The following is a 26,659-nucleotide window of genomic DNA, read 5'->3' on the forward strand; positions in this document are numbered from 1 at the left end:
TTAGATTTTTTCATTGACTCTCATGTTTGTCCTGAATTAGAGATCAGGAAAGCTTCAGCAACTGCAACAACTGAAAATTCAACTCAATCCTTTTACTATTTTCTATTATCTCAGGAAGCAATGGACAGTTACATAGGTCAGAATGACAATATAAAGCATTTTTTTATTATTACACATGAAAGATTTCTTAAGAAAACATGGTAACAAATTTTAATTGAATGAAAGCTGTGTTACTGGAACCCCGTTTGTTCTCAGTCTGGGCACCGATGATGAGACATTGCCTGTTCCCATCACTGCTCTTCATCTCTCACCAGCAGAGAATAAGTGTGATATTTTCACTCCAAACTCTCTGCTAATTCAGTGCTTTGCTCTCTGTTGATAGTGCCAGCAAACAGGAGCCTCATCAACTGCACACAGGACTGGAATTGCACTTGTGTTGCTATATAAGCCACCATGCAGTCAAGACCAAGAAACCCCAACATGTTATACTCCATTAGGAGTCCAGATCATGGAGGAAAAGCTGGATTTGAGCTATTTTCAAATACAGCAGGTACCTTTACAAGGTCTTCATGTCCTTAGCTCCCGCAGTCCTTTTAAACACAGGCTTATCAGCTAAATAGAGTTGCGTCTTTTTTGCCATCTTTAAAAGCTTTTTGAAAAGCTTATAAAATTCTGTCTTTGGGCATGAACTTTTAGATAACAGAAATGAGGTTTCATTCCACAGGAATGAACACAAAGGAAGAAGATAAATGAGACTGCAGGAGTGGATTTACCATCGAGCAGCAAGTTCTCTCACCTCCAGTACAAGGAGCTGCCGTAACACGTACTGCTCCAACACATAAAATAGTCTCATCACCCAAACGTTTGCTGACGGCTCGTCCTGTCTCGGTGCAGACCAGGGCATCGTCCCATCCTGAGGACAAGCTGCAAAGACACGCGGTCAAACACTCAACTACAGACATTTCATCAAGACGTGCACAAGAGCTGCACGGGTGAGCAGAAGCCCCTGCGGCAGCACCAGCTGCAGCACGACACGCTTGGCCACCAACCCGGCTGCTCCCAGCAGGGGAAGGTACCGGAGCACCAGCAAACACGTCACTCTGCAATAATAACCGCCGACACATTTGAGAAGTTCATTAAGATGCAGACATGTTTTCCTAAAACCTTTGTGACTTCTTCAGTGAACGAACTAACAGCTTGTTCTAAAATTTGGCAGAACAATAAAGCAACTTACAAATGTAATATACTTTACCGTCTGATGTCCAGGGGGTCAGCAGGCACAGCTGGTTCTTTAATACCAGATTCACTGCCAGCCCGCACTGCACCTGCTGCTACTCAGGATGCTACTGAAGTCTCTAAACCTTAACTCTATGGATAAATAAATGCATGCCGTACACCAGCACTTTGCGGTACCCTTGACCAGAAAAGACGCTGTCCTTTCAGGCGCAAAGCTCCCTGCTCCTGGGAGGACGGCACATTTTGATCCCCAGGAGCGCCATTTCCAGGAGAGGTCCTGCAATTGCTGCACACCACACCGCAGTTCTGCAGCAATCGGATCACAGCAAGGAATATAGTTTGAGAAACAAGTGAAATCAAGTGGCATGGGATTTCCAAAAGAGCTTCCCCTTTGCTTTGGGGAGACAAAGCATCCTGCTGCTCAGGACATGGCTTGGCAAAGTGTTCTGAGGTAGTTGTCTTGTCCTAAAGCAGGCAGGTTTGCATGCTTTCAGACACCTGCTTAATTAACTCCTTGCACACAGTTTATTTAGTTATTCTGTGCTTGACTTTCTGAGTATCATGCCGAATGAAAGGGAGACGTGCAGGAAGGAGAAGAGGCTTGTGCTGGCACGTGCTGCCAGGGGTGGCTCAGTTTTGAAAGGTTCACAACACTGCACCATTTTCCATGTTAAATGGAGCTGACTTATTTTAGATCCTCAGAAGAGCTTAAATCAGAAGAGGACATTTCTCTAGGCTAATATACTAACCTTCAAAGTATCAGCTTTCTGAAGTGAAGCACGAGCTGCTCTCCTGCGGCTGGAAGGAGCGTGCCTTCGGCTTCATCCAGAGCTGGTGTCCGATGGATTAACTCCCGTCCATCAAGCACGCGCCACACACAGCCCGTGGCTTCCCCAGGAAAGAAACTCTCCTGCAGCTCCAAGGGAACCCAGGAGGCCAAGCCCCGACCACACGAGTGTCTGCTCGCCACAGGGATGCCCGTGCTGGGCTCCCCGTGTCCCCAGCAAGCGCCGCTCTCCTCCCCCCTGCCCGTCCCTCGCTGAGCTCAGGTGCGTGAGGGAGACAATCAGCACCATTTCCTAAACATACAACTACTTTTCTCAGTGCTTATTTTCAATGAAGGCAACTATTCATATGCTGATGGTTTAGCTGGTCCACAGAAAGATCTGGATGGACAACAGATCTGCTAAGATTAGGCAGCACGTAGTAACAGAATGATTGTGCTGTTCATAGGAATTTTAGTTAATTTTTCAGGGAACGGTTCACCTTTCTCTTTGCTGTGCTGATGAGACACCAGAGTATTATAGGAAATAGCACGTTCCATGCCAGAAAAGCAATTCCATTTTCAAAAGCTAGAACACTTGGGCTAATTAGAGTGGCTCAGATACTTTGATCAGAGATAAATTAAGGCTTTGTATGCGATCCTGCTCTTAGTTAACTTCTTTTACTAAATTCCCTCCCTAATGCCTTCTAATTTCACATGGGGTGGAAGCGGGAGGGAAGATGAAAGGAAATTTTTTAATCAACTTGTTGTAAATTTAAGAATCGTTTGTTAAGTGTTTGTTTGGCTTTATAAGAATATATTACGATTTTGTTTTATTAACACCTTGCTCTATCATCGCGTGGTATCTAGAGCAGTAGAACCACAATGCGTTGGGTATTTTATGCCCCGTTCCACATGAGTTGTTATTCGTTCGCTGCAGTGGTGAGGCCGGGGCCCACGGCTCTCTCGCAAGCATGGCAAGTACCAGGCATCACCTATATGAGTCAATACTACATTTCACATGTGAGTAACTCTATTATATTTAGTGGGACAATTTTGCACCTAAGGAAGCCTTCTAGCTGTATAAGTTTTTAGGTACCTTCAGTTTTCCCATGCCCTGCGTTTCAATGTGCTTGCTTGTTTTCCCAAGCCTTTTTCACTACTTGTACTGTCCAGATGTAAATCCAGGGCTTACATGAGAAACGATTTGAGAAAGGCTGAGGAATTTCACGGCAGTGAGAGAAATAATTCCACCTTACTCCAAAACTGCCTTGGGTCATATTTATATAGTGGCATCTTTTGTGATAATGAAGAAAACACAGGAAAATACATGTGCTTGGTTATAAATCTAGCAAAAATTAACAACTGTAAGTTCGAACACTCCTTTTTCCCATCTGCACGCTTAGCTGGTTGTGAGTCTATCAGAGCACCTGGGCTCACATTTCTGCCATTCCCTTGTTCACACCAGTCAATTCTCACTGAACACCAAGGAAAACACTATCTTAACTAAAATGATATAGTAATGCTGTTTTCAAAATTAGAACTTGAGGTCTAGTAAAAGCTGCAAATATCCACAGAAACACATAAAGGCTCCAAGAGCTCCCCACAGCAAACCTGCTCCTCAGAGATCTCACATGTGGCTCTTCATTGACTCAGTCCCTGCTGGCAGAGGACGGAGCTCCAGTACCTCTGAACATCATGTTCCCTTTATAGTCAAGTGCCCCCTAACAGTCTGAATCCTTCAGCCGTAGAATGAAATCGGGGCTGATGGGACACAAATCCCAGTTACTGCCAAAGGCAGAGCCCTCCAAGAAATCTGGATGCACTCAGAACACATGCAACAGTCCCAATGACAAATTTCAGGCCCCTGAACAACCACAGTAAGAAAAATATAACATTAATAATGTTGTTGATTTGTTTGTTTGTTTGTTTAATATACAAATGCCATTTGTAATTGTTCAGAAAAAGGAGTTTTTCTATCTGGAATTTTAGGCTCTGACACTTGTTGGATGTAATGGCAGAAGCAATTATACAGATCTGATGCTAATGCAGTGGGTACCAGCACAATAGATGCTTAGATACAGAAGACAGACAATATGTAAAGAAAAGCTATAGCTGTGTGTTTTCATATCCATAAGACTTGTGGCTGAGCAGTCGTGGGCAGCGCACAAGCAGCGATCGTACGAGGCAGCTGCAGCAAGGCTGGGGCAGGAGGAGCGGCAGGGACCCAGCTCCCGTCTCAGCAGATGGCTCAGCTCTGCCGGGAGTCCTGATCCACTTTCTGCACGGTGTCTAGCAGACTGCAGTGACTCCCATGATACAAAATCTGCTATTCCCATGCTGTAAAATCTGCAATGTGTTTTTCCTCACACTTCCTATTTCTTCACTTCCATGTCAGAGCCATGAGGTATCTTTTTCCCCCCCTCCTTTCCTTCCAGCACTGGGATTCCTGTATTTTCTTGGCCCAGCACATTAAGGAAGGACCAGCTTTTTCCATTGGGGAGGAAGGTTTATTGCACTGTGACACATCGTACATATTACTGCACAGCTGAGCAGGGAGGCTACGCAGCAGGGAGGCAACAATTCAGAAAAAATCACTGTGTTGTAAGTAAATCAGTCACCAACATGCCCGTCTATCATGTCACTGGATTTAATAAAGTAGCTTGCTATAATTTTCATTGTCATGCCTTTAGCACCCAGTAGTTTTGCTTGTCTAAACTGGGCACAAAGCTGTTCTCCGGGGTTAAGAACTACAGAATGACAGAATCACAGACTGGCTGAGCTTGGCAGGGACCTCTGGAAACTCATCTGGTCCCACTGAAGCAGGGCCACCTAGAGCCAGTTGCCCAGAACCCTGTCCAGATGGCTTTTGAACATCTCCAAGGAGGACTCCACAACCTGCCTGGGCAACCTGGGCCGGTTCTCAGTCACCCACACAGGCAACAGGTGTTTCCTGATGTTGATCCACAAAGGTCCCTTCCAACCCCAAACATTTTATGATGTTCAGACAGAACGTGCTGTGTTCCAGTTTGTGCCCATCACCTCCGGCCCTGCCACTGGGCGCCACTAAGAAGAGCCTGGCTCCATCGAGACAGGTAAGTCAAACAGTATTCCCTGAAAATAAAACAAACAGTTTCAGAACAAATATGAGGCCTTGGTACTTATTTTAAAAATGTTCTTTAAGCTTCAATGATTGTTTGCTGTTACCCTTATCTACAGTCATGCTGAATAAAGCTATAGCTAAATGGAAAGTTAAATGTATTCACGAGGTGTTAACGTCTACATCTGCACCTTCCCTTCAGGTGCTTTGATACACTGCTAGATCCCTCTGAGCCTTTTCTTCAGCTGAGCAGCCCCAGCTGTCCCAGCCTCATCTCACGGGAGATGCTCCAGCCCATCCCCACCACCAGGGCCCTTTGCTGGACTGTCCCAGCAGTTCCATGTCTCTGGTGCTCCAGGTGTGGGCTGGGTCGGGAAGGCCATCTACATGCAAATGCAATTTCCCAGCAAATAACAAATGTAGCTCATGGCAGGGCTCCTAAAGAACTGTGGAAATACCGCCTGGCTGCTGGCTCCACCAGGGCACATTTGGGTTTGTGTTTCAGCTCCCCAGACGCAGAGCTGTCCAGGGGCGATATCTAATTCACACAAACACTGTTTTCCACACTCTCAGACCTGCTTTCCCCAACTTTCGGCATGGTAACTCCTCACTGAGGACCACACTGTCTGTTAGCCCGTGTTCACAGACCTCGCAGACTCCGAGCAGCAGTGATTCAATTAAAATTCACCATGTTCAGTATGGCTTGTAGCACTAGAGATTTCAAGTCCTGAGCACTTGCTGTTTAGCTGCAGTTAAGCACACTTGACAGGCTGTAGCACGGCCGCGGTTTCTGGCAGTGCCCAGCAATGCAAGAAGCTGATGCAAAAGTCATTTTCCTCCATTCTGTCAGCCACACTAATCGTCTCCTTCCAGTTGTGCTGCCGTGCCACAGGCGGCTGCTTTTCAAAGCCTGCACTGACACAACGGCAACGAGACGCCTCGGCCCCAGGTCCCCGAGCCCCGTCAGCCCCCACTGCCCCGGCTGAGAAAAGCTGCACCACGGACCAAGTAGGACACTCTGTGTCAACTCAGATGATGCAGACTCTGGTCGTGCCCAGAATGCAGCAATGTTTATTCACCAAAATGACTTCTTCCCCAGTTATAAGGAAAACATAAGCATGAAGTGGTACTAAATCCTTCAGGTTATAAAGTTATTGCACATATATCTAATATCCACATACTATAAAGCACATGTGCACATAAAGAGGTATTTCTATATAATGAACAACTTCAGGTTCAGTCAAGCACATCATGCACAGTGTCTGTCACCGGCATTTGTTTGCAATCCATGACAGGTTACAGTCTAACCCCAGAGCCAGAATGAACGCTGTCATATGCATCACGCATGTGGGAGTACCTCCGATTGTGCTGATCTCCCCGGGGATTAACACTGTGATCATTTGAGAAAACTTGGAGCTATAAGACAGAACATTTTGAGCTTGAAGGACTCTCATGAATAAGCTCCTTGCCATGTTAGGAGCTGTGCGTTGCTTATCATCCACAGCACGTTCGCAACCCCGTCCTTAGAGAGAACGGAAATTTGTAAAAAGACAAATGCACAAACCAGGAAGAAAACCCCTTTTACTGAGATTTCTGAAACACATTTGTTGTTCCCTGTGCACTCACTGATGCCATACTAGGTCAGATGACCCAATACATTCTGTATATGAGAATAAAAACCACATGCAATATGCTGAAATAACAAAGAACTCTTCACCATACAATTATGTTACAACTGAGAGCAAATGTTTTTTGCTTTCTTTTTTTCCTTAGACAACAAGGCATCCTTCAGCTTGCCCATAGCAACAATAAGCAAATGCCCAGCAATGTCATTAAGAAAAAGACGACAAGAAGAAAAAAGCTATATTTCAGTGAAAACTGACAGTTTTTTGTTCCCAACACTCATTTCCCAAGTTCAAATGTGTTCACTTCCTTCCTGCTCCATTTTGCAATGTCAACGAGAGGAAAGATCTGAAGTTAAAATGAACGCAGGAGTCGATTCTCAAGAACAAAAAAGAAACAGATATTAGTTTGCTTACACAGCCCATAATATTTTTGGCTTTCCCTGGAGATCACATTGGAAAACACCTCATCTGTTAAGCCCAGAGCCCCTTTTTATTGCAGGCAGCGATGCCACGCACTGTCCATCTCCAATTCATCGCGGGCAACCCTGGAATTCGCGCGATTGCGTCTCCCCTTTCCCAGAGCAACGCACCCATCACAGTCAGAAACGTCTCATCATTTCTACTTAGGATTTATTTATAACCAGTGCATTACAATTTGCATTTGTGTTATCTTTCAGCTCAAATCCACCTTTTCACTCGCTGGTATTTTATTTCTTGGTATATTTAGAGACAGCAATGCATTACAGACCATACTTTTACAGTTTTATGTTAGACTGGCTTTTCATTCACAGTTAACCCAGCAGATTTTTCTTGCAGCCACTGCCCAGGATGGTTTCAAGTACCCAAGATTCAGTCCACAAGTGTCTTTTACAAAAGCATTAATTTCTGCTGTAAAACTCCAACAGCTCCTACATCGCATGCACATTTTTGCATTTCTATAGCACGCAGCAGCTAATAGTTTCCTTCTGATCAGTACGAAGCCTTCGCACAGTGGTGGGTTTCTGACTCTTGATTGTAATTGCTGAGCCTCCAACTTCAGCGGATTTCTCTGTTCTCATGTGCTCTATTTCATCCTATTTCTATCATTACAACCCTCAATCCCATCCATTCTTTCCTCTTTAATATTCTACTACTTCTCCAAATTGATGTCATCTTCAAGTCTGAGTTATAAGCAAGTTAATTAGCACATTTGCACTTGTTATGTCAAGATCACAAGAAAAGTTTCCGGGGAATTCTAAATGCATCAGTTGGGTACTTTCTCCTTTGCTGCCACTGACCTTTGAATGTTTGCACACAGGCGTGCACAGATCCTCAGTTCTGCACCCAAATTCATCGCTTTCTATTTGGCATTATGTTTCTGAAATCCAGACTGCTTAAACTCTTTCTCAGTTAGCTTCTCAAAAACATACCTTAAGATCACCTGATTCATCACTGGTAAAGGAACAGCATCTCATATTCCACTTCACATTAACCTTGTTATTTATTTACCCTTATTGCTAAAAAACATTCTGAAGACTTACCTTTTATGGCGAGTGGAGCACGCAGCTCACACCACCTGCCTCACTTTCCTCCACCACTGATTTCTTCAGAGCTCCAGCTTTTGTAACACAAAATCTACCCTTCTTATATTTCAGTTTAAGGTAAGTAAATTTTAACTAGTAGTTTCCTGGTCTATTGTATCTTATACAAAAGCAATTCTATAATATCCTCATTAATAATAAAGAGCACAGCTAAAATAGAAAGTTTCTCAGAGATTCAGCGATTGCTTTGTGAAGAAATGTGTCACCTATCCCACTCCAGAATATCTAGACACGGCCAAATTTATTCTTCAATCTACGTTTAGGAAATCAGAGTTTTCCATAAAGGACACAAAACCCAGCAGTATAAGTCAATATTTGATCTGTCACCCCATCACATTACAATGCACTAAAAGTACAACGGGATTAATGCTATTAAAACATCATGTCTCTGAAGAGATAACAATCAGAAATACAGAAGGAAATGTCCCAGAATACTGTTCTAGGAACAATGACTTTTTAATCACGGCCTATTCTCACAAGGAGTGAGTGTTTCACCAGCTCTGTTAGGCTGTGTCATAGGCTGAGAGCTTGATATCAGCTCTATAAACCCTGCTACCATGAACACAGATTGCAGTTACGACCACAGGTGTTTATACGACAATAAAGACTGAACGCTGGTTTCAAATAAAACTGCCCCTAAAATCCACCTTTTCATTTTCCTGGAGAATTTAAATGTTTTTAGATAAATAAACAGAAGAAGAATATACAAATAACAACAAGAATAGGTAAAGAGGTTGAACATCATTGTTGGGAGTAGGTGGGATCCTATAAAACAGCCCCGTAATTCATGTTCTTTCATCCACCATCACTCGTGGCATTCAGCTCTGTTTGACTGGGGAGGTTCTCAGCTGTTCAGAGCAGTTTCCTTCTCTTTGGGAAGCCACCCTAGTTCTGCTGAGGAAATTAAATCGTTCCAAGAGCGAAGCTACTACAGATCTTCCACAATCCTCTCAGAATGCTGCTAACACACACTGCCCAGAGATTGTACCTTTGAACGGCGGTTTTCCTGATGGCAGAAAATCCAGGCTTTTTGCAAGCACAGAAACGCCATTTCAGAAACCTGAATTTCTGAGCAGCTGAGTCTCACTAAGGACTGGTCTAAGTACTCCTCCGTGATCCAGAATGAAAACAGAAACAGGGCTTCTGATTGAGACCTTAAGGCAAACAGCTATTCCCTATAGCTCAGGGGAATATAATGAAAAGCAGTAATCAGGAATTTTCCTTTAGGAGGAGTTTTCTTCAAAAGATTTTTTTACTTTTTTAGGAACTGCAAATTATTCAACATTTCTTTACAACTACAACGAGATACAAGTTTGCACGCTGGGTTTGTTCCTCTTCAGGTACGTACTATTGTTGAACTATGTGGAACTTTATCTCCTGAGTCCATCCAGCGCTAAATGAACTTCCCCAGCTGTGGCTCACTGGGAATACTGATATTAAAAGTTCACCATTTCAAATGTAAATATTGATGTCCCAAGATAGCTGTCAAGATTTGCAAAAGTTGTAGAGACTAATAATTCGTGTGATTGCTGAAAATACATCGTAAGTCATTAAAATCTACTCTTCTCCAGGTTTACTGGTAGGGATTTGGCTAAAGAAATTCTGATTTCTAAAAGGCTTTAACTGAACTGACCAGACTCTCTTCTTCAGCTCCTGCAAAGGAAAATACTGGAAGATTTACGGGGAAAAAAAAACATGGGGAAAAGACTGGACGGGAATTAGGGCGCTATTTTGGAATAAGCTCAGCAGGATCCCAGCCAGGACCCTTGGGGCATCACCAGCCTGGTCCAGGGAATCCACCCAGGATTGCTGCTATTTTAAAAGCACTAAACACACCTTTTGAAAGAAACAATCCTAAATACTAGTGCTTAAGGACAGAGAACTGTGATTGAAGTCAAGCTTTAGCACTTCTCTGTACATTGTTCTTTAATGAACACGCTGAGCCACTTCAGATTTGTGTGTTCGGATTCTTGTAGGGTTTTTTTCTTCTCTTAGTTAATCTCAAGGCACAGGGAAAAATTCTGGCCACACACGAGAAAGTGCCATGGATTTTTCTACTAAAGAGGTTATGAGCAATAATACAATTGTAATGGGAAAACCTCAGCCGAAGGACTCGCAGCACCGCTTGTCTCCTCTCCTGTGTCTTTCACACTCTGTTCTATGCTAGAAAGGCCATGGGTGAAACGAGGTCCTGAATAGGGCAAGAAGTTACAGAAGACGGACAATGAATCAAAGCAATCAAAAGAATTTATGACATTAGAGCACAAGCACAAAGGCTTTCTTGTTTTGAACCGGAGTTTCCTATGCTGTAAAGCAACCGCCTTCACCTAAGTGGAGTGTTTCTCTTTAAAGAAAGATAAATCTCTTCTGCTGCCTTTCAAAACTTGAAGTTTTGATCAAAGTACAAAGTACATGACCTGTACCATCAGATGAGAAAGCAAATTTGTCTTGTCCCAGGGGAATTCTGGAGAGCTGACTCTATCTCTGAACCCCGACCACAACTCCGCACACCGTTGTCCCTCTGGGGAGATTAGAGATGTAAGCACACAAGACAAATGGAAATCACTGCTCAACGTGCTACCACAAGGTGCTAAGATACTATGATAATGAAGACTTAGGAGACATGAATAGAATTTGTTCCTGCAAATTCCTGACCTGCTATCAAGTAGCACTTGAGAAACTGGAAAAGAGGTAAAGCAAAAAAAAAAATAAAAAATATATATATATATAGGGTAGTAAAATGTAGTTTTAAGGCTTCGTCTATAAGGTTCCCACTAGATTGTACTAAGAATGAGATTGAGTCTTCAGAATAAAACTGAAAAAGGCTGGGCAAACAGCATGTGAGTGTCACAGTTTCTATCAGCCTCCAGCATTTAAACTCATTTAGCATCATTCACAGGCTTTGTATTTGTCCTGCTCTCAGCAGCACGACCCAACACACGCCCTTTCTGTTGCTATACTGCAAACCACAAAAATAAACGGAACAGAAAGGTACATTGACAGAAAGATTGGAATGTTTAACTGCTGGAGGGCAGGTATATATCTTTTACAGTAATACCACTAAACACAGTCTACTCTGCCTTCTGAACGGTAATGAAAAAAAAGGCATTTGTAGTTTCAGGTGCCCTTAAAAATATTGGCTTGATATGTCTCCTGCAATAACACTGCCAAAATATACCACAACGCTTTCAAAAGTTTAACTTCTGGCATCAGAGAACTTCTTACGTAAGTCCTTTTGCATCCAGCACCAGGAACCCGTTTCTACTCCACAACCTTCGGGGTTTGCTACACGAACTCTGAGCTGCTGTCGTTACAACCAGCTTCGGCTCTGAAAAACACGAGTGTCAAATATCTCTTTATTTTTACTCTCAGACATCTCCTACAATGAGAACGGGAGTCAAGTTTTCTTTATATTGTAGGGATCATATTTCTGACATGGTGCACTTTTGAAGCAAGGAACTGTATTATGTTTTCCTGCATAAATCAAAGCATGTCGCTAGATCAGGAATATAGGAACTAATCAGCAAGATGCAACTCCTTTTATATCATCAGAAAGTCTAATTAACAACCGTAGAGTATGTACAGCACTTCAACCACGCATTGGGCAAGGGGAACGGAAGAAGGGAAGGAAGGGCGTAGAGCAGGGAAATATCTCTATTTCTTTATAGTGAAGAAGGACTCTTCAGGAGAGAAAAATAAGATAGTTTCCTGCCAAAATAGCTCTGTTCCAAAGCCTTGAAACCTTCCGAATGGAAACATCAAATCAGCGCTGCTGGGGAGCGGGTTCAGTCAACACAAGGTGTGCCCCGTTTCCTCGGAGGGTCGCAGAGCGCAGGTGGGGCCGCAGGGCGTGCGCTCCAGGGCTCCGCTGTGCCCCCTGCGCCCCCGGCACAGCTACAGCCCCAAATCCCAGCACCCGCATGATCCCTCCATGGGATATGTGAGCAGCTGCTTGGCCTGAGCTCTGTTTCCCGTACCCAGCTGTGGAACCAGACAGCCCCCGCCCAGCAGGGTGGGCTCAGTCTCCAGCCTAAATTTGCTTCTCTGCAGCATCATGGCCGAGACAGAAGCCAAGAGGCCGCCGGCCGTGCAGAGTGGGGGACCCTGCCCAGCGTGATTCCCGAGCCCCCCGCCTCGCTGCGTCTGTCCTCTGGATCCACAGGAGCCGAATTGTCTCTTCCAGCCCAGGAGAAACGTTGAGGGTGGATGGACCATCACCCGGCTAACGACAGCGCGGAGAACATTCCTGAAAACCTCCTGTTCTCTGTGCGGGGTTTAGACCTCAAACCAGAGCTCCACCAGACCAGGTCCTGCGGTGCTGCTGTGATCGGCTGTGGGGAAACTCTGTACCGTCCATTTAATCTCATTATCAAGCACACTGTCTTACAGAGACACCACTTATTCAACTTAGACTCAAAAGCTACCACTTTAAAAAGCTACAGGAAGCTCTTTAATAGTTATCAATTCTGGGTAGAACTTCATTCAAGTAACAATATCTTTTATTTCAGACTAATCTATTTTTTTTTTTTTTTAATAACAACAAAAGTTTCATCTGAACTGAATTTTAAACCCTCTACTTTGGGGTTTGCAATCCAGTTTATTCACTTGAAACAAAAGCTTTCACAAGTGAAAATAACTAAACCTGAAAGGGCGCATGGGGCAGTAGATAAAGCAGTGTTTGCACTTGAAGTATTTGAGAGGCCATCTTAAAATCTCTCAAGCTTAACAAGGTTTATGCATCAGAAAATATATAGGATGATTTGGGAAATAAATCACACAACACTAATCAGGTGAAATTTATCCCTATTGCCTATGACCATATGGAAATCACCAAAATAGAATGTGGATTTAACTAGTGCAGAGGGTTCTTCTGCCAAGGTCTAAGTCCAAGATTAATTATCACTAGTAAATTAAAAAGGTAGATATTAAGTGCAGGAGCAATGATCTATTCTTAGTCTAAAAAAGATCTTAACAATTTCTCAAGCACTCTTGAGCAAAATAGTAAATTATTTAAATTAAAAATAAAGAAGCAGCAGCCGCCTGAAGCCCATTGAAGTATAACTTGGAGGCAGAAAAGAAGGCAGATTCGCATTGCCAAGAGCAGGGCTGGGAAGCACAGAGCCCTGGGCACTTCTGCTCCCGGAACTGCACTTTGCCCTGCCAGACCTGCCCTTCGCATTCCCCTGCTCCGAAACCCAACTGCCAGTGGGAACATCCAAACCAAAGGGGAGCGCTGGGGACGATGAGCTCCCTGGAGACGGGAGCGGCCTCTGCACCCCTCAGGTACCTGAGCATCCTTTTCCTGAGGAGAAGGGCTGTGATACAGCGAACCCCGCCGATGGGAACAGCAGGTTCCCGTAGCAGCAGCTACAGTCAGCCCAGTGAGCCAAGATTTGTTCTTCAAAATCGTTTTAACAAAAATCAGCCGTTTTCAACACCAACCCATCATCAAAACAGACAATTTCCAAACTCCCGCTCCCTAGTTTCCTGCCTTCTTTGTTCCTCTCTCTCCAGCTGTTTGGTGGTTTTTTGGCTGGTTGGGGGTTTTTTGTTGTTTGTTTGGGTTTTGGTGGTTGTGTTTTGGTTTGGTTTTTTTAGGAGAGCGGGATATTATTCCTTGCTTTTATACATATATAATATATGATATATTATAGATATGATATATGATATATGATATATAACTATATATAATATATATTTTATATAATACAATATATAATACATAATATATATTTTATATAATATATATAACATCATATATTACATATTATATTATATTATATTATATTATATTATATTAAAATTGAATATATTACATATTACATGTTATATATTATATAAAGCATATAAGATATAATATATAAAAATATATATGAAAATATATGAAATATATTTTTTTATATATTTTTCTAAAAATCTTTTAAATTTTTAAAATAATCTTCAAGTCAGCGTAATGTTTGGAGGTCTAAAATGAAAAAGCACCACAACAAACAAACCCACCAACTACACCAAACCAGCCGAACCAAACCGAAACACTCCCCAGCTGTGTCCGTGTTCCTTCCTCATAAACCTCCACCATGGAAAACCTGTCAAAGCACTGAAAAAAGTCAATTCCATTATATCGCATTCACCTCAAAAATGGGATGAAACACGAGAAAAATGGAAAAGTTCCTGTCAAAAATGTATATTCTAGTATTCAAGTATTCAAAATATTTCTTTTAAATTCCTATTAATATTTGGGGGGGACAAACAAACAAAACACAAAGCAGCAAAGCTTGTGAAGGAGAAGCCCCGTGAGAACACGGGCCCAGCTCTAGAATGGCATCTCAGTCCCACCATCGAAACCTCCCAAAGGCCTTCGCAGCAAATACACAGCGCGGCACGCAAAACTATTGGAATGTTAGAGCTATCGCTGTGGCTGGTGTATTCACACAGTGGTATGTGTGGAGAGACTCCTTTGTGTCACCATCTCCAGGCTTGCTTTGATGTTCTTATAATCTTACGATAAATACTGGTTTAGTTCTGGAAAGCTCGGTTTCTGGCCCACAGTCCAGGACGGAGGTTCAGAACCACCAGATTCAGCGTAGGATCCTCAGGGGTCTCTGTGTTGCTCACTGGAGATGTTACAGACTTTTTTGATTTTAAATCTAGAGCTGCCTTTTCTATGAAAGCTCCTCAAAGGACGCTTGGCCCAGCTACACAAAGCACTGTAAAATACTGACTTGACTCTGACAGCTTTTAGAGTGAGTTCACAGGTTCAACAGAACTTGGAGAACAGTCTTGAGTTCTCCAGCTGAGCAAATACTTAATAATTCATACATTCTCTTGAATCCTTTACCTTGAAGATTCTCCCGAATCAATCCCATTTGAAAAGCTGCAGGTCTTTTTGTTTTTCTTGAGATGAACTCATTTCTTCATCTCCTTTTTCTGCCTTTTTTTTTTCCCAGAAATAAAACCCACAAACATTCTCTCTTTCATCTGTTTCCAGTGTGTTAGCAATGGCGCTTTCCCCAAAACATATATAAAGTTAAATTTGAGGGGGCAAACCTTCAAAAGCAATCTGAAATTACATAAAGCCCCCATGAAATCTGCAGATCCAACTTCTCTATGAGTTTGCATTTTTGCCTTCTCAGAAGTGGTGAAGACCCCTCCACTTTTCTTGTGACACAGAATAATGGCACCATGTCATTACTGGAACTGTAATACATACGTGCTGTCGATTCTTCAGAAAACACCTAATGACTAACCATAAACCCTACACCACGCTGAAGGAATGTTACGTATCCAGCCATTTAGCAGCAGTAACAATCCATCTGTTGTGCATTATCACTTCCATGAATCATAAACTTAAGTTTAAATTAGGTGATTAAATAGTGCCAGAATTCACTTAGATGTTAAAGGGATAATATTTTGTTTGTGGTTCCAACTGTTCACCTGAAATTCCATTAGCTGAAGCTTGGGACACAACTCTGTGAAAGTCACTTCATGTCTGGAAATGAGCACCAGGTTTTGTGTTTAGAAGTCAGAAGAGTAACAGAGTTTTGGAGATACTAACCTTGAGGAAATGAAGGTAAGCTGACACCACCCCAAGTGATGTCTAAGCACACTTCTGAGTGGTAAAGTACAAAAAGATGATGATTGCTTTTCCATTGTGTTTCTACTAGCAAAGCACACTGGTCTTTCCCTTGTATCCTAATATTGGTACGGGTGTCATAGGTCTGAGTGGTGGGATGGTAACACCACCTTACCAAAAAATGTTGAAACTGTTCCATTTCCAACACGTAGGGTTTTTCCAGATCCTACAAAATTCTCCCTTTCACCTTTTTACTAATTAAACCACAGGCAGATTTTCTATTGACTTAATGCAAGCAGAGAAAAAAAAACCACATGCTTTTTCAAATAAAAGCCGGAAACAGTGCTTATGAAGCACTCTGAGAGATTCAATCTTTTTCCAATGGTTGCACTGCAGTATCGCTAGCAGCGGTATCACAGAATCACAGAATGGTCAGGGATTGGAAGGGACCTCAAAAGATCATCCAGTCCAATCCCCCTGCTGGAGTAGGAACACCCAGGTGAGGTCGCACAGGAACATGTCCAGGTATGCCATGAAACAGGATGAACTCCAAACACTTGTTACCTGTTGGTTCCACTGATATCGTTTGCGTTTGTTCACCACAGCCCTGCTCTTAGAGATTTGCATTTGACAGCGCTGTGACAGGAGGGGACTGTCCTTGCAAACCACAGCTCCTGCCACCCAGACTGGTCCATATTTGAGCCCGGAGCATGGCTGCTCTCACTAATAAGGACAGCGAATAAGGACACTGACGGCCTGCAGCCAGACCCACACCCACCTGCCTGTCTGAAGTTCCCAGGACGTACAGAGCTCGTTTGGGCTTTGAATTCCTGTCACCTGCAGTGTTACGGGATCTTGTGACAGCTCATCTACAGCACATCAAAAGCTTTGGGGCTTGATGGAATTTCTGATGAAAAAGTCCTGTAGGATGCAAGAGAAATGTAAACAAATATAGGTCATATGTTTTAAATGTCAATCAGCTTCATAATGTAACAAGCCTTTTTAGTACTGCAGCAGTTGGATGTGACGTTTTTGTACCAGGCTCTAAACCTACAATAACCAAGCTCTGTCCTGCGGAAGGTGGGAGAAGCGCGGAGGAGCGGGGACCTGTGCTGCCTGCCCAGATCAACGCGAGACACAGAACATGGGAGTGCTGAGCTCTCTTTACCTCTGGGTGCTGCAGTGGCAGGAGAAAATTCATGTTGTAGCTCAAAGTATTAAACAATAAACAATAATTAACTTAAATCTCTCTAAGGCTATCAGCAAGTGAAATCAATGTTTGTGTCACTTGTCTCAGCTCATCTAGTGCATGATGCTTCTTCCTAACTTTAAATATCAATACACATGTGCAGCCAAAGCCTAGTTCAAAAGCTAAGAAGTCAACAGGAGTCTTCTCATTGCCCTCAGCAGGCTTCAGGATACGTCAGCAACATGTAGCTGCACGAGAAGGGGGCAAGAATTCACCAGTACTTTGTTCCAAAACATGACTTAAAAAAAAGTACCAAGAAGAAGCTGAAGAATGGGAACACGTAACGTTTGGCTAGATCAATTAATTGCAGACTGTAAATGCTGTCTACTCACAGTGCAGATAACCTGCGCTTTCAGAAGAATGAGGAGGAAAGAAGAATAAGGCGTAGAGTCTGCTCAACTGCAGAGAGTTGGAAGGGTGCCTGTTCCTTAGCACTTAGTACGATTCTGTGCCTGTTACATAATCTGCTGCTTAATAAATTTACCCTGACAAGGGAAGTATAATCTTCCCTGAGATAGATAGTGTGGTTATTATCTTCCCAGGATGATGAATCTGCTTTCTTCTCTATGGGAGAGGCGGAACAGAAAGCAAGCCCCAGCTAACCAGTGGCTGGTGCCAGAGCTCCAGCCTTTTTGAAGTGAGCGTTACAGATTTTTATTATAAGGACCTCACAATGTTGTCTTTGAGCTTCTCTTTACTACTCCCTGGATATGCAAATTTTATTTGCTGCTAGAAAACAACAGTTCTCATTGCGTTTGCTGTAGGCAATGTCACAATGTCCCCGTCCAAATGGCTCATCAGCCTCGTGCCCATCGCTGTCAGTCGCACCACGGGCACATCACTAAGGCAAGACATCCTGGAACGTGCTTACAGCTGCGTAACTGCCCCAGAGTGACGTGCGGCTGCCTGCAGCACCCGATAAATTCACAGTCTACTCGCTGTCCAGTGTGCACTGTGCTGTAATAAAATGCTATTGGCAGGTGTAGATACAAGGGGTGAACAAGGCTCTGCCCTTTGAATTGCTTGTCTTTTAATAACTGTGCTGGGAACGCAGAAGTAACCGGTACTATAGAGCTTAATGAAATCTAGCGTGAAACGCCACTCATGTGCATAGATCTGGGCTCTGACAAGTCCTGTAGAATGAGCTATTCAGGCCAAGGCAATGACTGGACAGTATATGTTTGGTACTTATGGATTACAGCTGCACTGAAGGAAACGCTGTCACATACCAGCACGGAGCAGGCGCCTGTGATTACTTTGCCAGACAACGCTTTGATTTACATACCTTGTAGTCTCATTAATTGCATATTTTAACTCTACGTGACTACAATAGTTTGCCATAAAAATAAGCTTTATGAAGCTGAAGTACACACCAGCACAAGGCAAAACGAGACAGGAAACCCAAAGCTGAGAGACTCATTCATTCTTGAAATCTTTCCATCATAAAAATGGAGGAGATTGTCAGTCTTGAGCTCAGTCCAATAGATAATAATTTCGAGAGAAGTGTAGCACCCTGAACTTCAAAACAGAAGATTGTACATGAGATGGACAGCAAGAAGAGCCAGCAAGCCCTAATGCCAGCAAAATCTATTTTCAAGGATGTGGCCTTAGCAATAGGGGCAGAGAAATACCGCGAAACTTATCAAAAGTGCAACACTTGGCTGTAGAATTGCCACTGTTATCTCATGAAATCTCAAAAAAGCCCCAGTTCTATAGAGCTGATTGAAGGCTGGGTATACTTTTCAGAATTTTGTCAAATGAGCCCTTCTATCAGCTCATCTGAGCGTTGCTGTACCATGTTGCTCAATAAAAAGGACATACCAGATCCAGCTCTGAATTCTCCGTTCACACAAATCTCCCTGTGCTTTCCTGACTGATACGGTGTCATTAGCAACTACCTCTAATGGCCAAAAAAATGTACTAAACCATAAAGAGAATATCTGTGCCAAAAATATTGTGGGTAATTTGATAGGAAAAATGATAAATGGGTATTTGAAGAATAATGTAAACTCCTCGTCGGAAGTCAGAGCAGGGAACCTGCTCTCCTGCGTGGGACTGTTCCAAGAACCAAGAGTGATACGGAGGAGGTAGAAGACGGAATATATTTTAGATCTTGAGCTGTAACTGAACTGTATAAATAAATAATACCAAGCTACATTGCAAATAGATGCATCTTCTGTGCCCTAGATCCTGTGTGTATAACGCAGATGATTAGAACCAAATAGAGCAGGAACTGTCTCTTACCCAGAAGGCCCATTCAAACGTAAGCGCCGATGTCCTGAGCAGCACAGCCGGCCCAGCCGTTGCCATTGAAGAGGTGCAGAACCTTCAGTACCTGGTTTTGGCAGAAGCACGACAGTTTTAGCAGAGATTCCTGAGAACCTGCCCAGCTTTCCTCTGCTGTTCTAACAAGATGCTACCAGCTGCACAACCTCTTTTATTTCTGATAACACACAGATAAATTTCTGCCAAGACAGAAAACACAGAGAACCAGATGATTCACTGAAAAAAATGCAATAAAATTATGGCACAGAGAATCCGCCTCTCAGTCTTGTCACAATCTGCCCGATACGGAAGTCAAGACACACACCTCATTTCCCACCCCAGGTTCAAACTCTGGGCTCTAAATAGCTTTTTATTTCATTGTAGATTAAGGGCAAAGAGCCACTTTCAGTTTTGAAAATTAACGTCTTTCTCCTTTTAAAAAATTCAAAGTTTATTCTTGAGACAATATGGAAACGATCAAGGAAAAACTCCTACAAGCGAGTTTCCTACTTACCCTTTGTGTTCTAAAGATAAGGAAAACACAGACATCTCTCTTTCCCATAGTTCTATCCCAAATAACTCTGCTCACAAAGCTCAGAGAGAAAAGTGCAGCTGTGTGTATGATGCTCTTTCAGGGCAGCAAATCCGCAGGCCCAAGTTCTCACAGCTGATCTACATTTGCTTTTCCTCTGCAAACAGTCATTTGGAGACGAACTGGCAAAAGGTAATAGTCACTATAAATAATATCATCTTAAAATACTCTCATAGGAAAAATGAGTAGTTATTTTTACTCAAAACATTTTAATATAACATGAATTTTCAAGATAATAAAGACAAACTCGGACAAAGGTGATAAATCCCTACCTACAGCAGCGTTAATACAACGGATAAACAGGCACCTTACCAGAAAAAAATTAGATGTTATAGTTTAAGTTGACTTTGTGTACCTCAGCATTAATACACATAGACAGAAATACAAACTGTTGTAAACATGACATCATCTGCACTTTGTTTTCCTGGAAAAGTCTGGAGAAAAAAATGAAAGCTTCTTGCTAATGCCATCTGTATCCTAAAAGAACTGGAGAATTTACACTATACCTATGTGTGAACTCCAGTGCTGGAGACTATAACATTCAGACAAAGATATTGCACAAAGTTCTTTTTGAAATACTGTGTGCATCTGAGCCACAATCTGATTTTTGAAACCACAGTTTTGATTTTCCTTCCATTCTGTCTCTTCCTTTGTAAACCCAGGCACAGTTAGAAGCTGTACAAGCAGTAAAGCTGTCCTTGGCTTTGGCTGCTTTATTTTATTACATGATATCCCATTCCTCACTTACTAAAAGCCACTGAAACGGGACCATCTTTTGACAGAGCTGCCACCTGGTGAGCTTGCTTGCTGCTTTGTTTTCCTGCCCGTTCTGGAACCAAATGACCCTCATCATCAGTGCAGCATCGCAGGTTACATTGGTTATTTCATTTATTCAGGCCAGGTTGAGTACAATCTGCAAGGAAATGTTTTACCCTCGCTCTTATCAACGCGGGCTGCTCCACATAAACCTGTCAGGTTACCCAGGCTCAGGGAAATTTACTGCTCAGATCAAGGGTGGCGAAAATGAGGTTTTGACAGAAATCGCCAGCATTTGCTGTGCAGAGCAGCTCGGTGAAGAGCTCCAAAGAGTCTGCATGTCTCCATTCCCACAGAACGGGCCTCGTCCCTCTGCCACCGCTGGTTTCCTGTGTCGGGGTGGACAGTGCTGCCTGGTGGCAAAGAGAAGGCAACAAGGCAGCATAACACAGCAGAGAAGTTTAAAATGACAAATGGCATTAATTGATAGATGCCTTTAGCAGCTCCTGCACCTGTTAATGCCAATGACACCGAGTCTCCCAATGCAGGAAACACAGAACTTAGACAAGGTGCTGTCGCTATGTAGTTATATCAGTAGAGAACCTCCGCTGTAGATATTGAGTGGAGTGACTTTGTCAGTAGATTTAAACTACTGTTTCAAGCATTATAAAGGAGTACAACTAAGAGTGTAGACTCCTCTCCTGCCCGGAGGCCCCGCGAGCTGTGCTCAGGCCACCACAGCCAAACACATCATGGGGATTAGACACCGAACAGGAGCAAACGAGAGCTGACTTAAACAGTAACACAAATTATGAACTTCCCAGACTCTGCTGTTAATATTGATGAATCTTCAGTAATGAACCATCCAGGACTTGCAGCCTCTTTGTGCAGTTTTGAGCTTCTCCCATCTCTTCAGCAGCACCGCACAATGGACACGCACAGCACGGTGTGACGGACACACAGCACTGTCAGATGGACACACACAGCATGGTGTGATGCACACACACAGAATCACAGAATCATGGAACGTCAGAGATGGGAAGGGCCCTGGAAAGCTCATCCAGTGCAATCCCCCCATGGAGCAGGAACACCCAGATGAGGTTACACAGGAAGGTGTCCAGGCGGGTTGGAATGTCTGCACAGAAGGAGACTCCACAACCCCCTGGGCAGCCTGGGCCAGGCTCTGCCACCCTCATCCCCAACAAGTTTCTTCTCAAATTTAAGCAGAACCACCTGTGTTCCAGTTTGCACCCATTGCCCCTTGTCCTGTCACTGGTTGTCACCAGCAGAGCCTGGCTCCATCCTCCTGACACTGCCCCTTTCCATATTGATCCCCAGGAATTAGTCCCCCCTCAGTGTCCTCTTGTCCAGCTCCAGAGCCCCAGCTCCCTCAGCCTTTCCTCACACGGGAGATGCTCCACTCCCTTCAGCACCTTGGTGGCTGTGCTGGACTCTCTCCAGCAGTTCCCTGTCCTGCTGGAACTGAGGGGCCACAACTGGACACCATATTGCAGGTGTGGTCTCCCCAGGGCAGAGCAGAGGGGCAGGAGAACCTCTCTGACCTACTGACCACCTCCTTCTAACCCACCCCAGGTACCATTGGCTTCCTGGCCACAAGGGCCCAGTGCTGGGTCATGGTCACCCTGCTGTCCCCAGGACCCCCAGGTCCCTTTCCCCTACGCTGCTCTATAACAGGTCATTCCCCAACTTATACAGCACAATGTGATGGACACACACAGCAGCACACACCCCGAAGGGCACTGCTGAGCTTCAGAATACCGAAATCCAGCACCAGACAGCGGTTCTACCAGACGAGGGTGTTCCTGGCCACTGGTTACTGCCACTCGTATTCTCCATACATCAGCCTGTTAGGTCATGGGAAGTGCTATTTTATGTACCGTGATTCCAAAAATCATGGTTCTCATCGTCTTCATATTATGATTATCTCATCTCTGCACTTGGTCTTTCATCTCACTTCTCAACTCAGAGTTAGCTTTGGTATAATTAATGAAGACCTGGAAAGGAGTCTCAGTACTTTAGTTTGACTTTAAGCCTTTGAAATCCCTTAGAAGAACGCCAGGTCATATGATGAGGAAAAACTGTACTGCAACAATGGTGAAATATTTTTACCATGGAATAGAGAACACTACTCATTTAAACAAGTAAATACATATGGGAGCATGAGTTAATGAGAAAAAAAATCTCAGTATAGAAAAGCGATGGAAGTGTGGTTTCCCTACACTTAAAGACAGTCTGCTGCCCCCAAAGAAGGTGAGGTGTGGTGCTGGTTTGGGATTTTTTACATTTTTAGAGAGGTGCAGAAGGTATTTACAAACTTAATTTAAACCTGAGTTGGTTTGAGTTGAAAATACACTGTGCTCAACTCACCATTCATGCCTAAGTCATTTCTGTGACAATGAAAAGCAAAGGTACCTACCACAGCAATATTAAGTGGTCTTGAGTTTCTTTACCATCAAATACTTGCCAGCTCTTGCTGTCCTGAGCCTTCTGTATGTAAAGTACATCAGTACAGCTACTACAGCCATGTGGTACCGATTATATGCGTAGGCAATATATCTTTATTCGCTCAGACTCAAAACACCAGCTGACGTGCATCTGAGCTCTGAGAACACCACAGCACGTACTGCCTGCTTCTCAGCCCGCACAGGCTCACTGAATTCTTCTTCTGAGGAGACAGAACGACTTCACTTTGGACATGAAACAGTAAACAGCCTTTTCCAAAGTCATCCACATATCCAATTCCTTGAATCAATGATAATGATAAAACCTATCACTTCTGAAAAGAGTTATGGCTCTTTCATAATGGGTGTTGTTACCAAAGAACTTGTTTGGCAAACAATCTATCACAATTTAAAGGAGAATATATTTAGTTTTTAGGATAAATGCAGATTATTTCCCATTCTAATGCTGTTAGTTTATTTTGGCTTTCCATTTATACTGCATACACCTCTTACGAGCGTTCACTTTTCAGTCAAACACTGGCCTCTCTGTTTTTCATCTCTATTCTGGGGGCTCTACCTTCCACTTCTTATCATAATCTCAATTCGATACATTTTTGAAGCACCGTCACTGAAATCTTAAGCTCATGAGAAACAGAGACTCCCCATTACAAATAATCATCTTCCTGGAGGCAAACCTTGCACACTGATGTTTCAGAACACGTGTTTAACTGTATTTATATATTTTCAAATGTTACTGTGTTTAATTTCAACTAAATCATTCACTGTGATTGACAGATGTTCAGTACCACAGCAAATTGCCACGTAAAACAGCAAATCATGCGTTTCATCCTTCTAATTTCTACTACAGGCTTTAGGTCTTCACAAATTGGATGTATCAGCAATCGTTTCCTCATCTGATCACAGTAGCTCTGTCCTTCCTTGGGTATTTAAACTCCAGCAGAAAGGTAGAAAATGCCCACGTTGGATGGATGTTTCTGCCACACACAGCCCTGCAGCCCTGGACTCTCACACTGGGCCCAGCCCAGCTCCAGCCCAGCCCAGCCCAGCTCCAGACCAGACCAGCCCACTTCCAGCGCAGCCCCAGGCCCAGCCCAGCCCAGCTCCAGGCCCAGCTCCAGTCCCAGGCCCAGCCTCAGGCCCAGCCCAGCTCCAGCTCCAGTCCCAGGCCCAGCCTAGCCCCAGGCCCAGCTCCAGCTCCAGCCCCAGGCCCAGCCCAGCTTCAGCTCCAGCTCCAGCTCCAGGCCCAGCTCCAGCCCCAGGCCCAGCCCAGCCCAGCCCAGTCCAGCCCAGCCCAGCTCCAGCTCCAGCTCCAGCTCCAGGTCCAGCTCCAGCCCCAGGCCCAGCCCCAGCCCCAGCCCCAGCCCAGCCCAGTCCAGCCCAGCCCAGCTCCAGCTCCAGCTCCAGCTCCAGGCCCAGCCCAGCTCCAGCTCCAGCCCCAGGCCCAGCCCCAGCCCCAGCCCCAGCCCCAGCCCAGCCCAGTCCAGCCCAGCCCAGCTCCAGCTCCAGCTCCAGCTCCAGCTCCAGCTCCAGGCCCAGGTCCAGCTCCAGGCCCAGACCCAGCCCAGCTCCAGGCCCAGCCCAGCTCCAGCTCCAGCTCCAGCTCCAGCTCCAGCTCCAGCCCCAGGCCCAGCCTAGCTCCAACTCCAGCTCCAGCTCCAGCTCCAGCTCCAGCTCCAGCTCCAGCTCCAGCTCCAGGCCCAGCCCTTCTGTGAGGGGCCCAGCCCACAGCTGGCTCAGGCCTGGCCTGCGCTCTGGCACCTTCAATAAGAGATATTCTCCTTCCTGCTTCTCAGTTTTCTACCACTGAGTGCTTCCACATTACCGCGTGAATTCACGTTTGTTTAAAAACTGAAATGTTTGACTTCAGAAATGTTTTAGTTAACTAAACATAAGACGGCTAGTGCACATTCACCCTGAAAGAAAAGTACTGACCTAGGCACAAGGAGAAGATCAGGAATAACCAACCTTGGATGTGTCTAAAGGGTTCACAAGGCCTACAGCTAGATCTTACTTGAAGCTTTTTACTCCCTTCCACAGCAATTATAACCATTTAGGAGTCTGATTAGAATGTTCTTCTAGAGGCTCATTTTATAACTAGGCCCAATTTGATTCATATCCTCCACCCGGAGACTAGAAATTAGCCATCATTATCATCTCACTTCCATTTAGAGACAAAGAAAAAAGTCATCAATAATATTCCTTACAAATTGCCAAATCGTGGCCTTCATTAGAGCCCACTTGCTGTTCCCACACAGGCATTAGAACCCACACCAAAAAATGCCCTTGCTGTGCCTGGTATTCGAAAACTTCATCATCAGTGAGCTCTGCGGTTATTTTAACCCTTATTTCTCTGGTTGCCCCTCACATCTGCCAATAGAAGTTTCAAGAAAATGTTTACAGAAGTAACTTTCTAAAACGTTCTATTCTATATATACATGAATAAGAAAAGCAAACCTAAAAATAAGGGTAGCATACTATGACTAGTTGGTTTTGTTCTGCTGTACTCAGAATTTAATACTCCTAGGCATAAACCCATGGCTTTGCATGATACCATATACGTATTTCAGGACAGGAGTGTTAACATTTGGGCAAGAAAAAACAGCAGGGGGGGTTGGAACTGGATCATCTTTAAGGTCCCTTCCAACCCAAACCATTCTATGATTCTATATACGCAACCATCTGGGTTTCAGAATGAGGAACTCTATGTTTTAATGATCAGTTGGACTGGTAAAAGATAGAGGAATGAGAAATTTAGTTTTCAATTCATTTTCAAATCAGTAAAATCGTAGTATCATCAAGATCCTACAGATATTCAGCATCTTACAGGAGATAAGCAAAGGCATGAAGTGGTCAGAAAAAGATGGATACCTAATCCACAGAATAAATATAACCAAACACAACTGGCTTTTTGATGTAGACTGAATGGAAAGCAAAAGCTTATTTAAGGTTAAACCAGAGGTGTCATCCAGCGTTTACAGGCCTGTAAAGCTCACAGCCTCTCCCTCTCTAGCTCATTTTCCTGGATCCTGCCTTCTTACAAAAAGCTCTCCAAGGATACATCTATTTCTCCCAATTTCCTTTACTTTTTCCCAGTCACTCTACTCTCCAAAACACAAACTGAACCACTTGACACTTGCATTTCTAGCACTCTCTTACTCTTTCTGTATATATTCCTACTGACTTAAGTGACGTTAGGCGTTTTACTATAGCCGTACTGTAGCTGCGTCCAAGGGGCACATCCAGCCCAGCTCCGCGGGCTCCAAGGAAGCTCCCTGGAGACCACGAAGCTGTGGCAGGACTGAAGGGCATCCCAGCACATCTGCGCTGCTGCGGCTGCCCAACTCGGGGTTCCACTGGAATGGAGGCCAAGGGGCACCGGAGACCGCAGCGAGGACAGAGCTCTGTCTTCTCCAGGGTCCCCCGTTTGCCTCCCAGAC

This window comes from Nesoenas mayeri (assembly GCF_963082525.1).
Source record: "Nesoenas mayeri genome assembly, chromosome: 15".
Lineage (NCBI taxonomy): Eukaryota > Metazoa > Chordata > Aves > Columbiformes > Columbidae > Nesoenas > Nesoenas mayeri.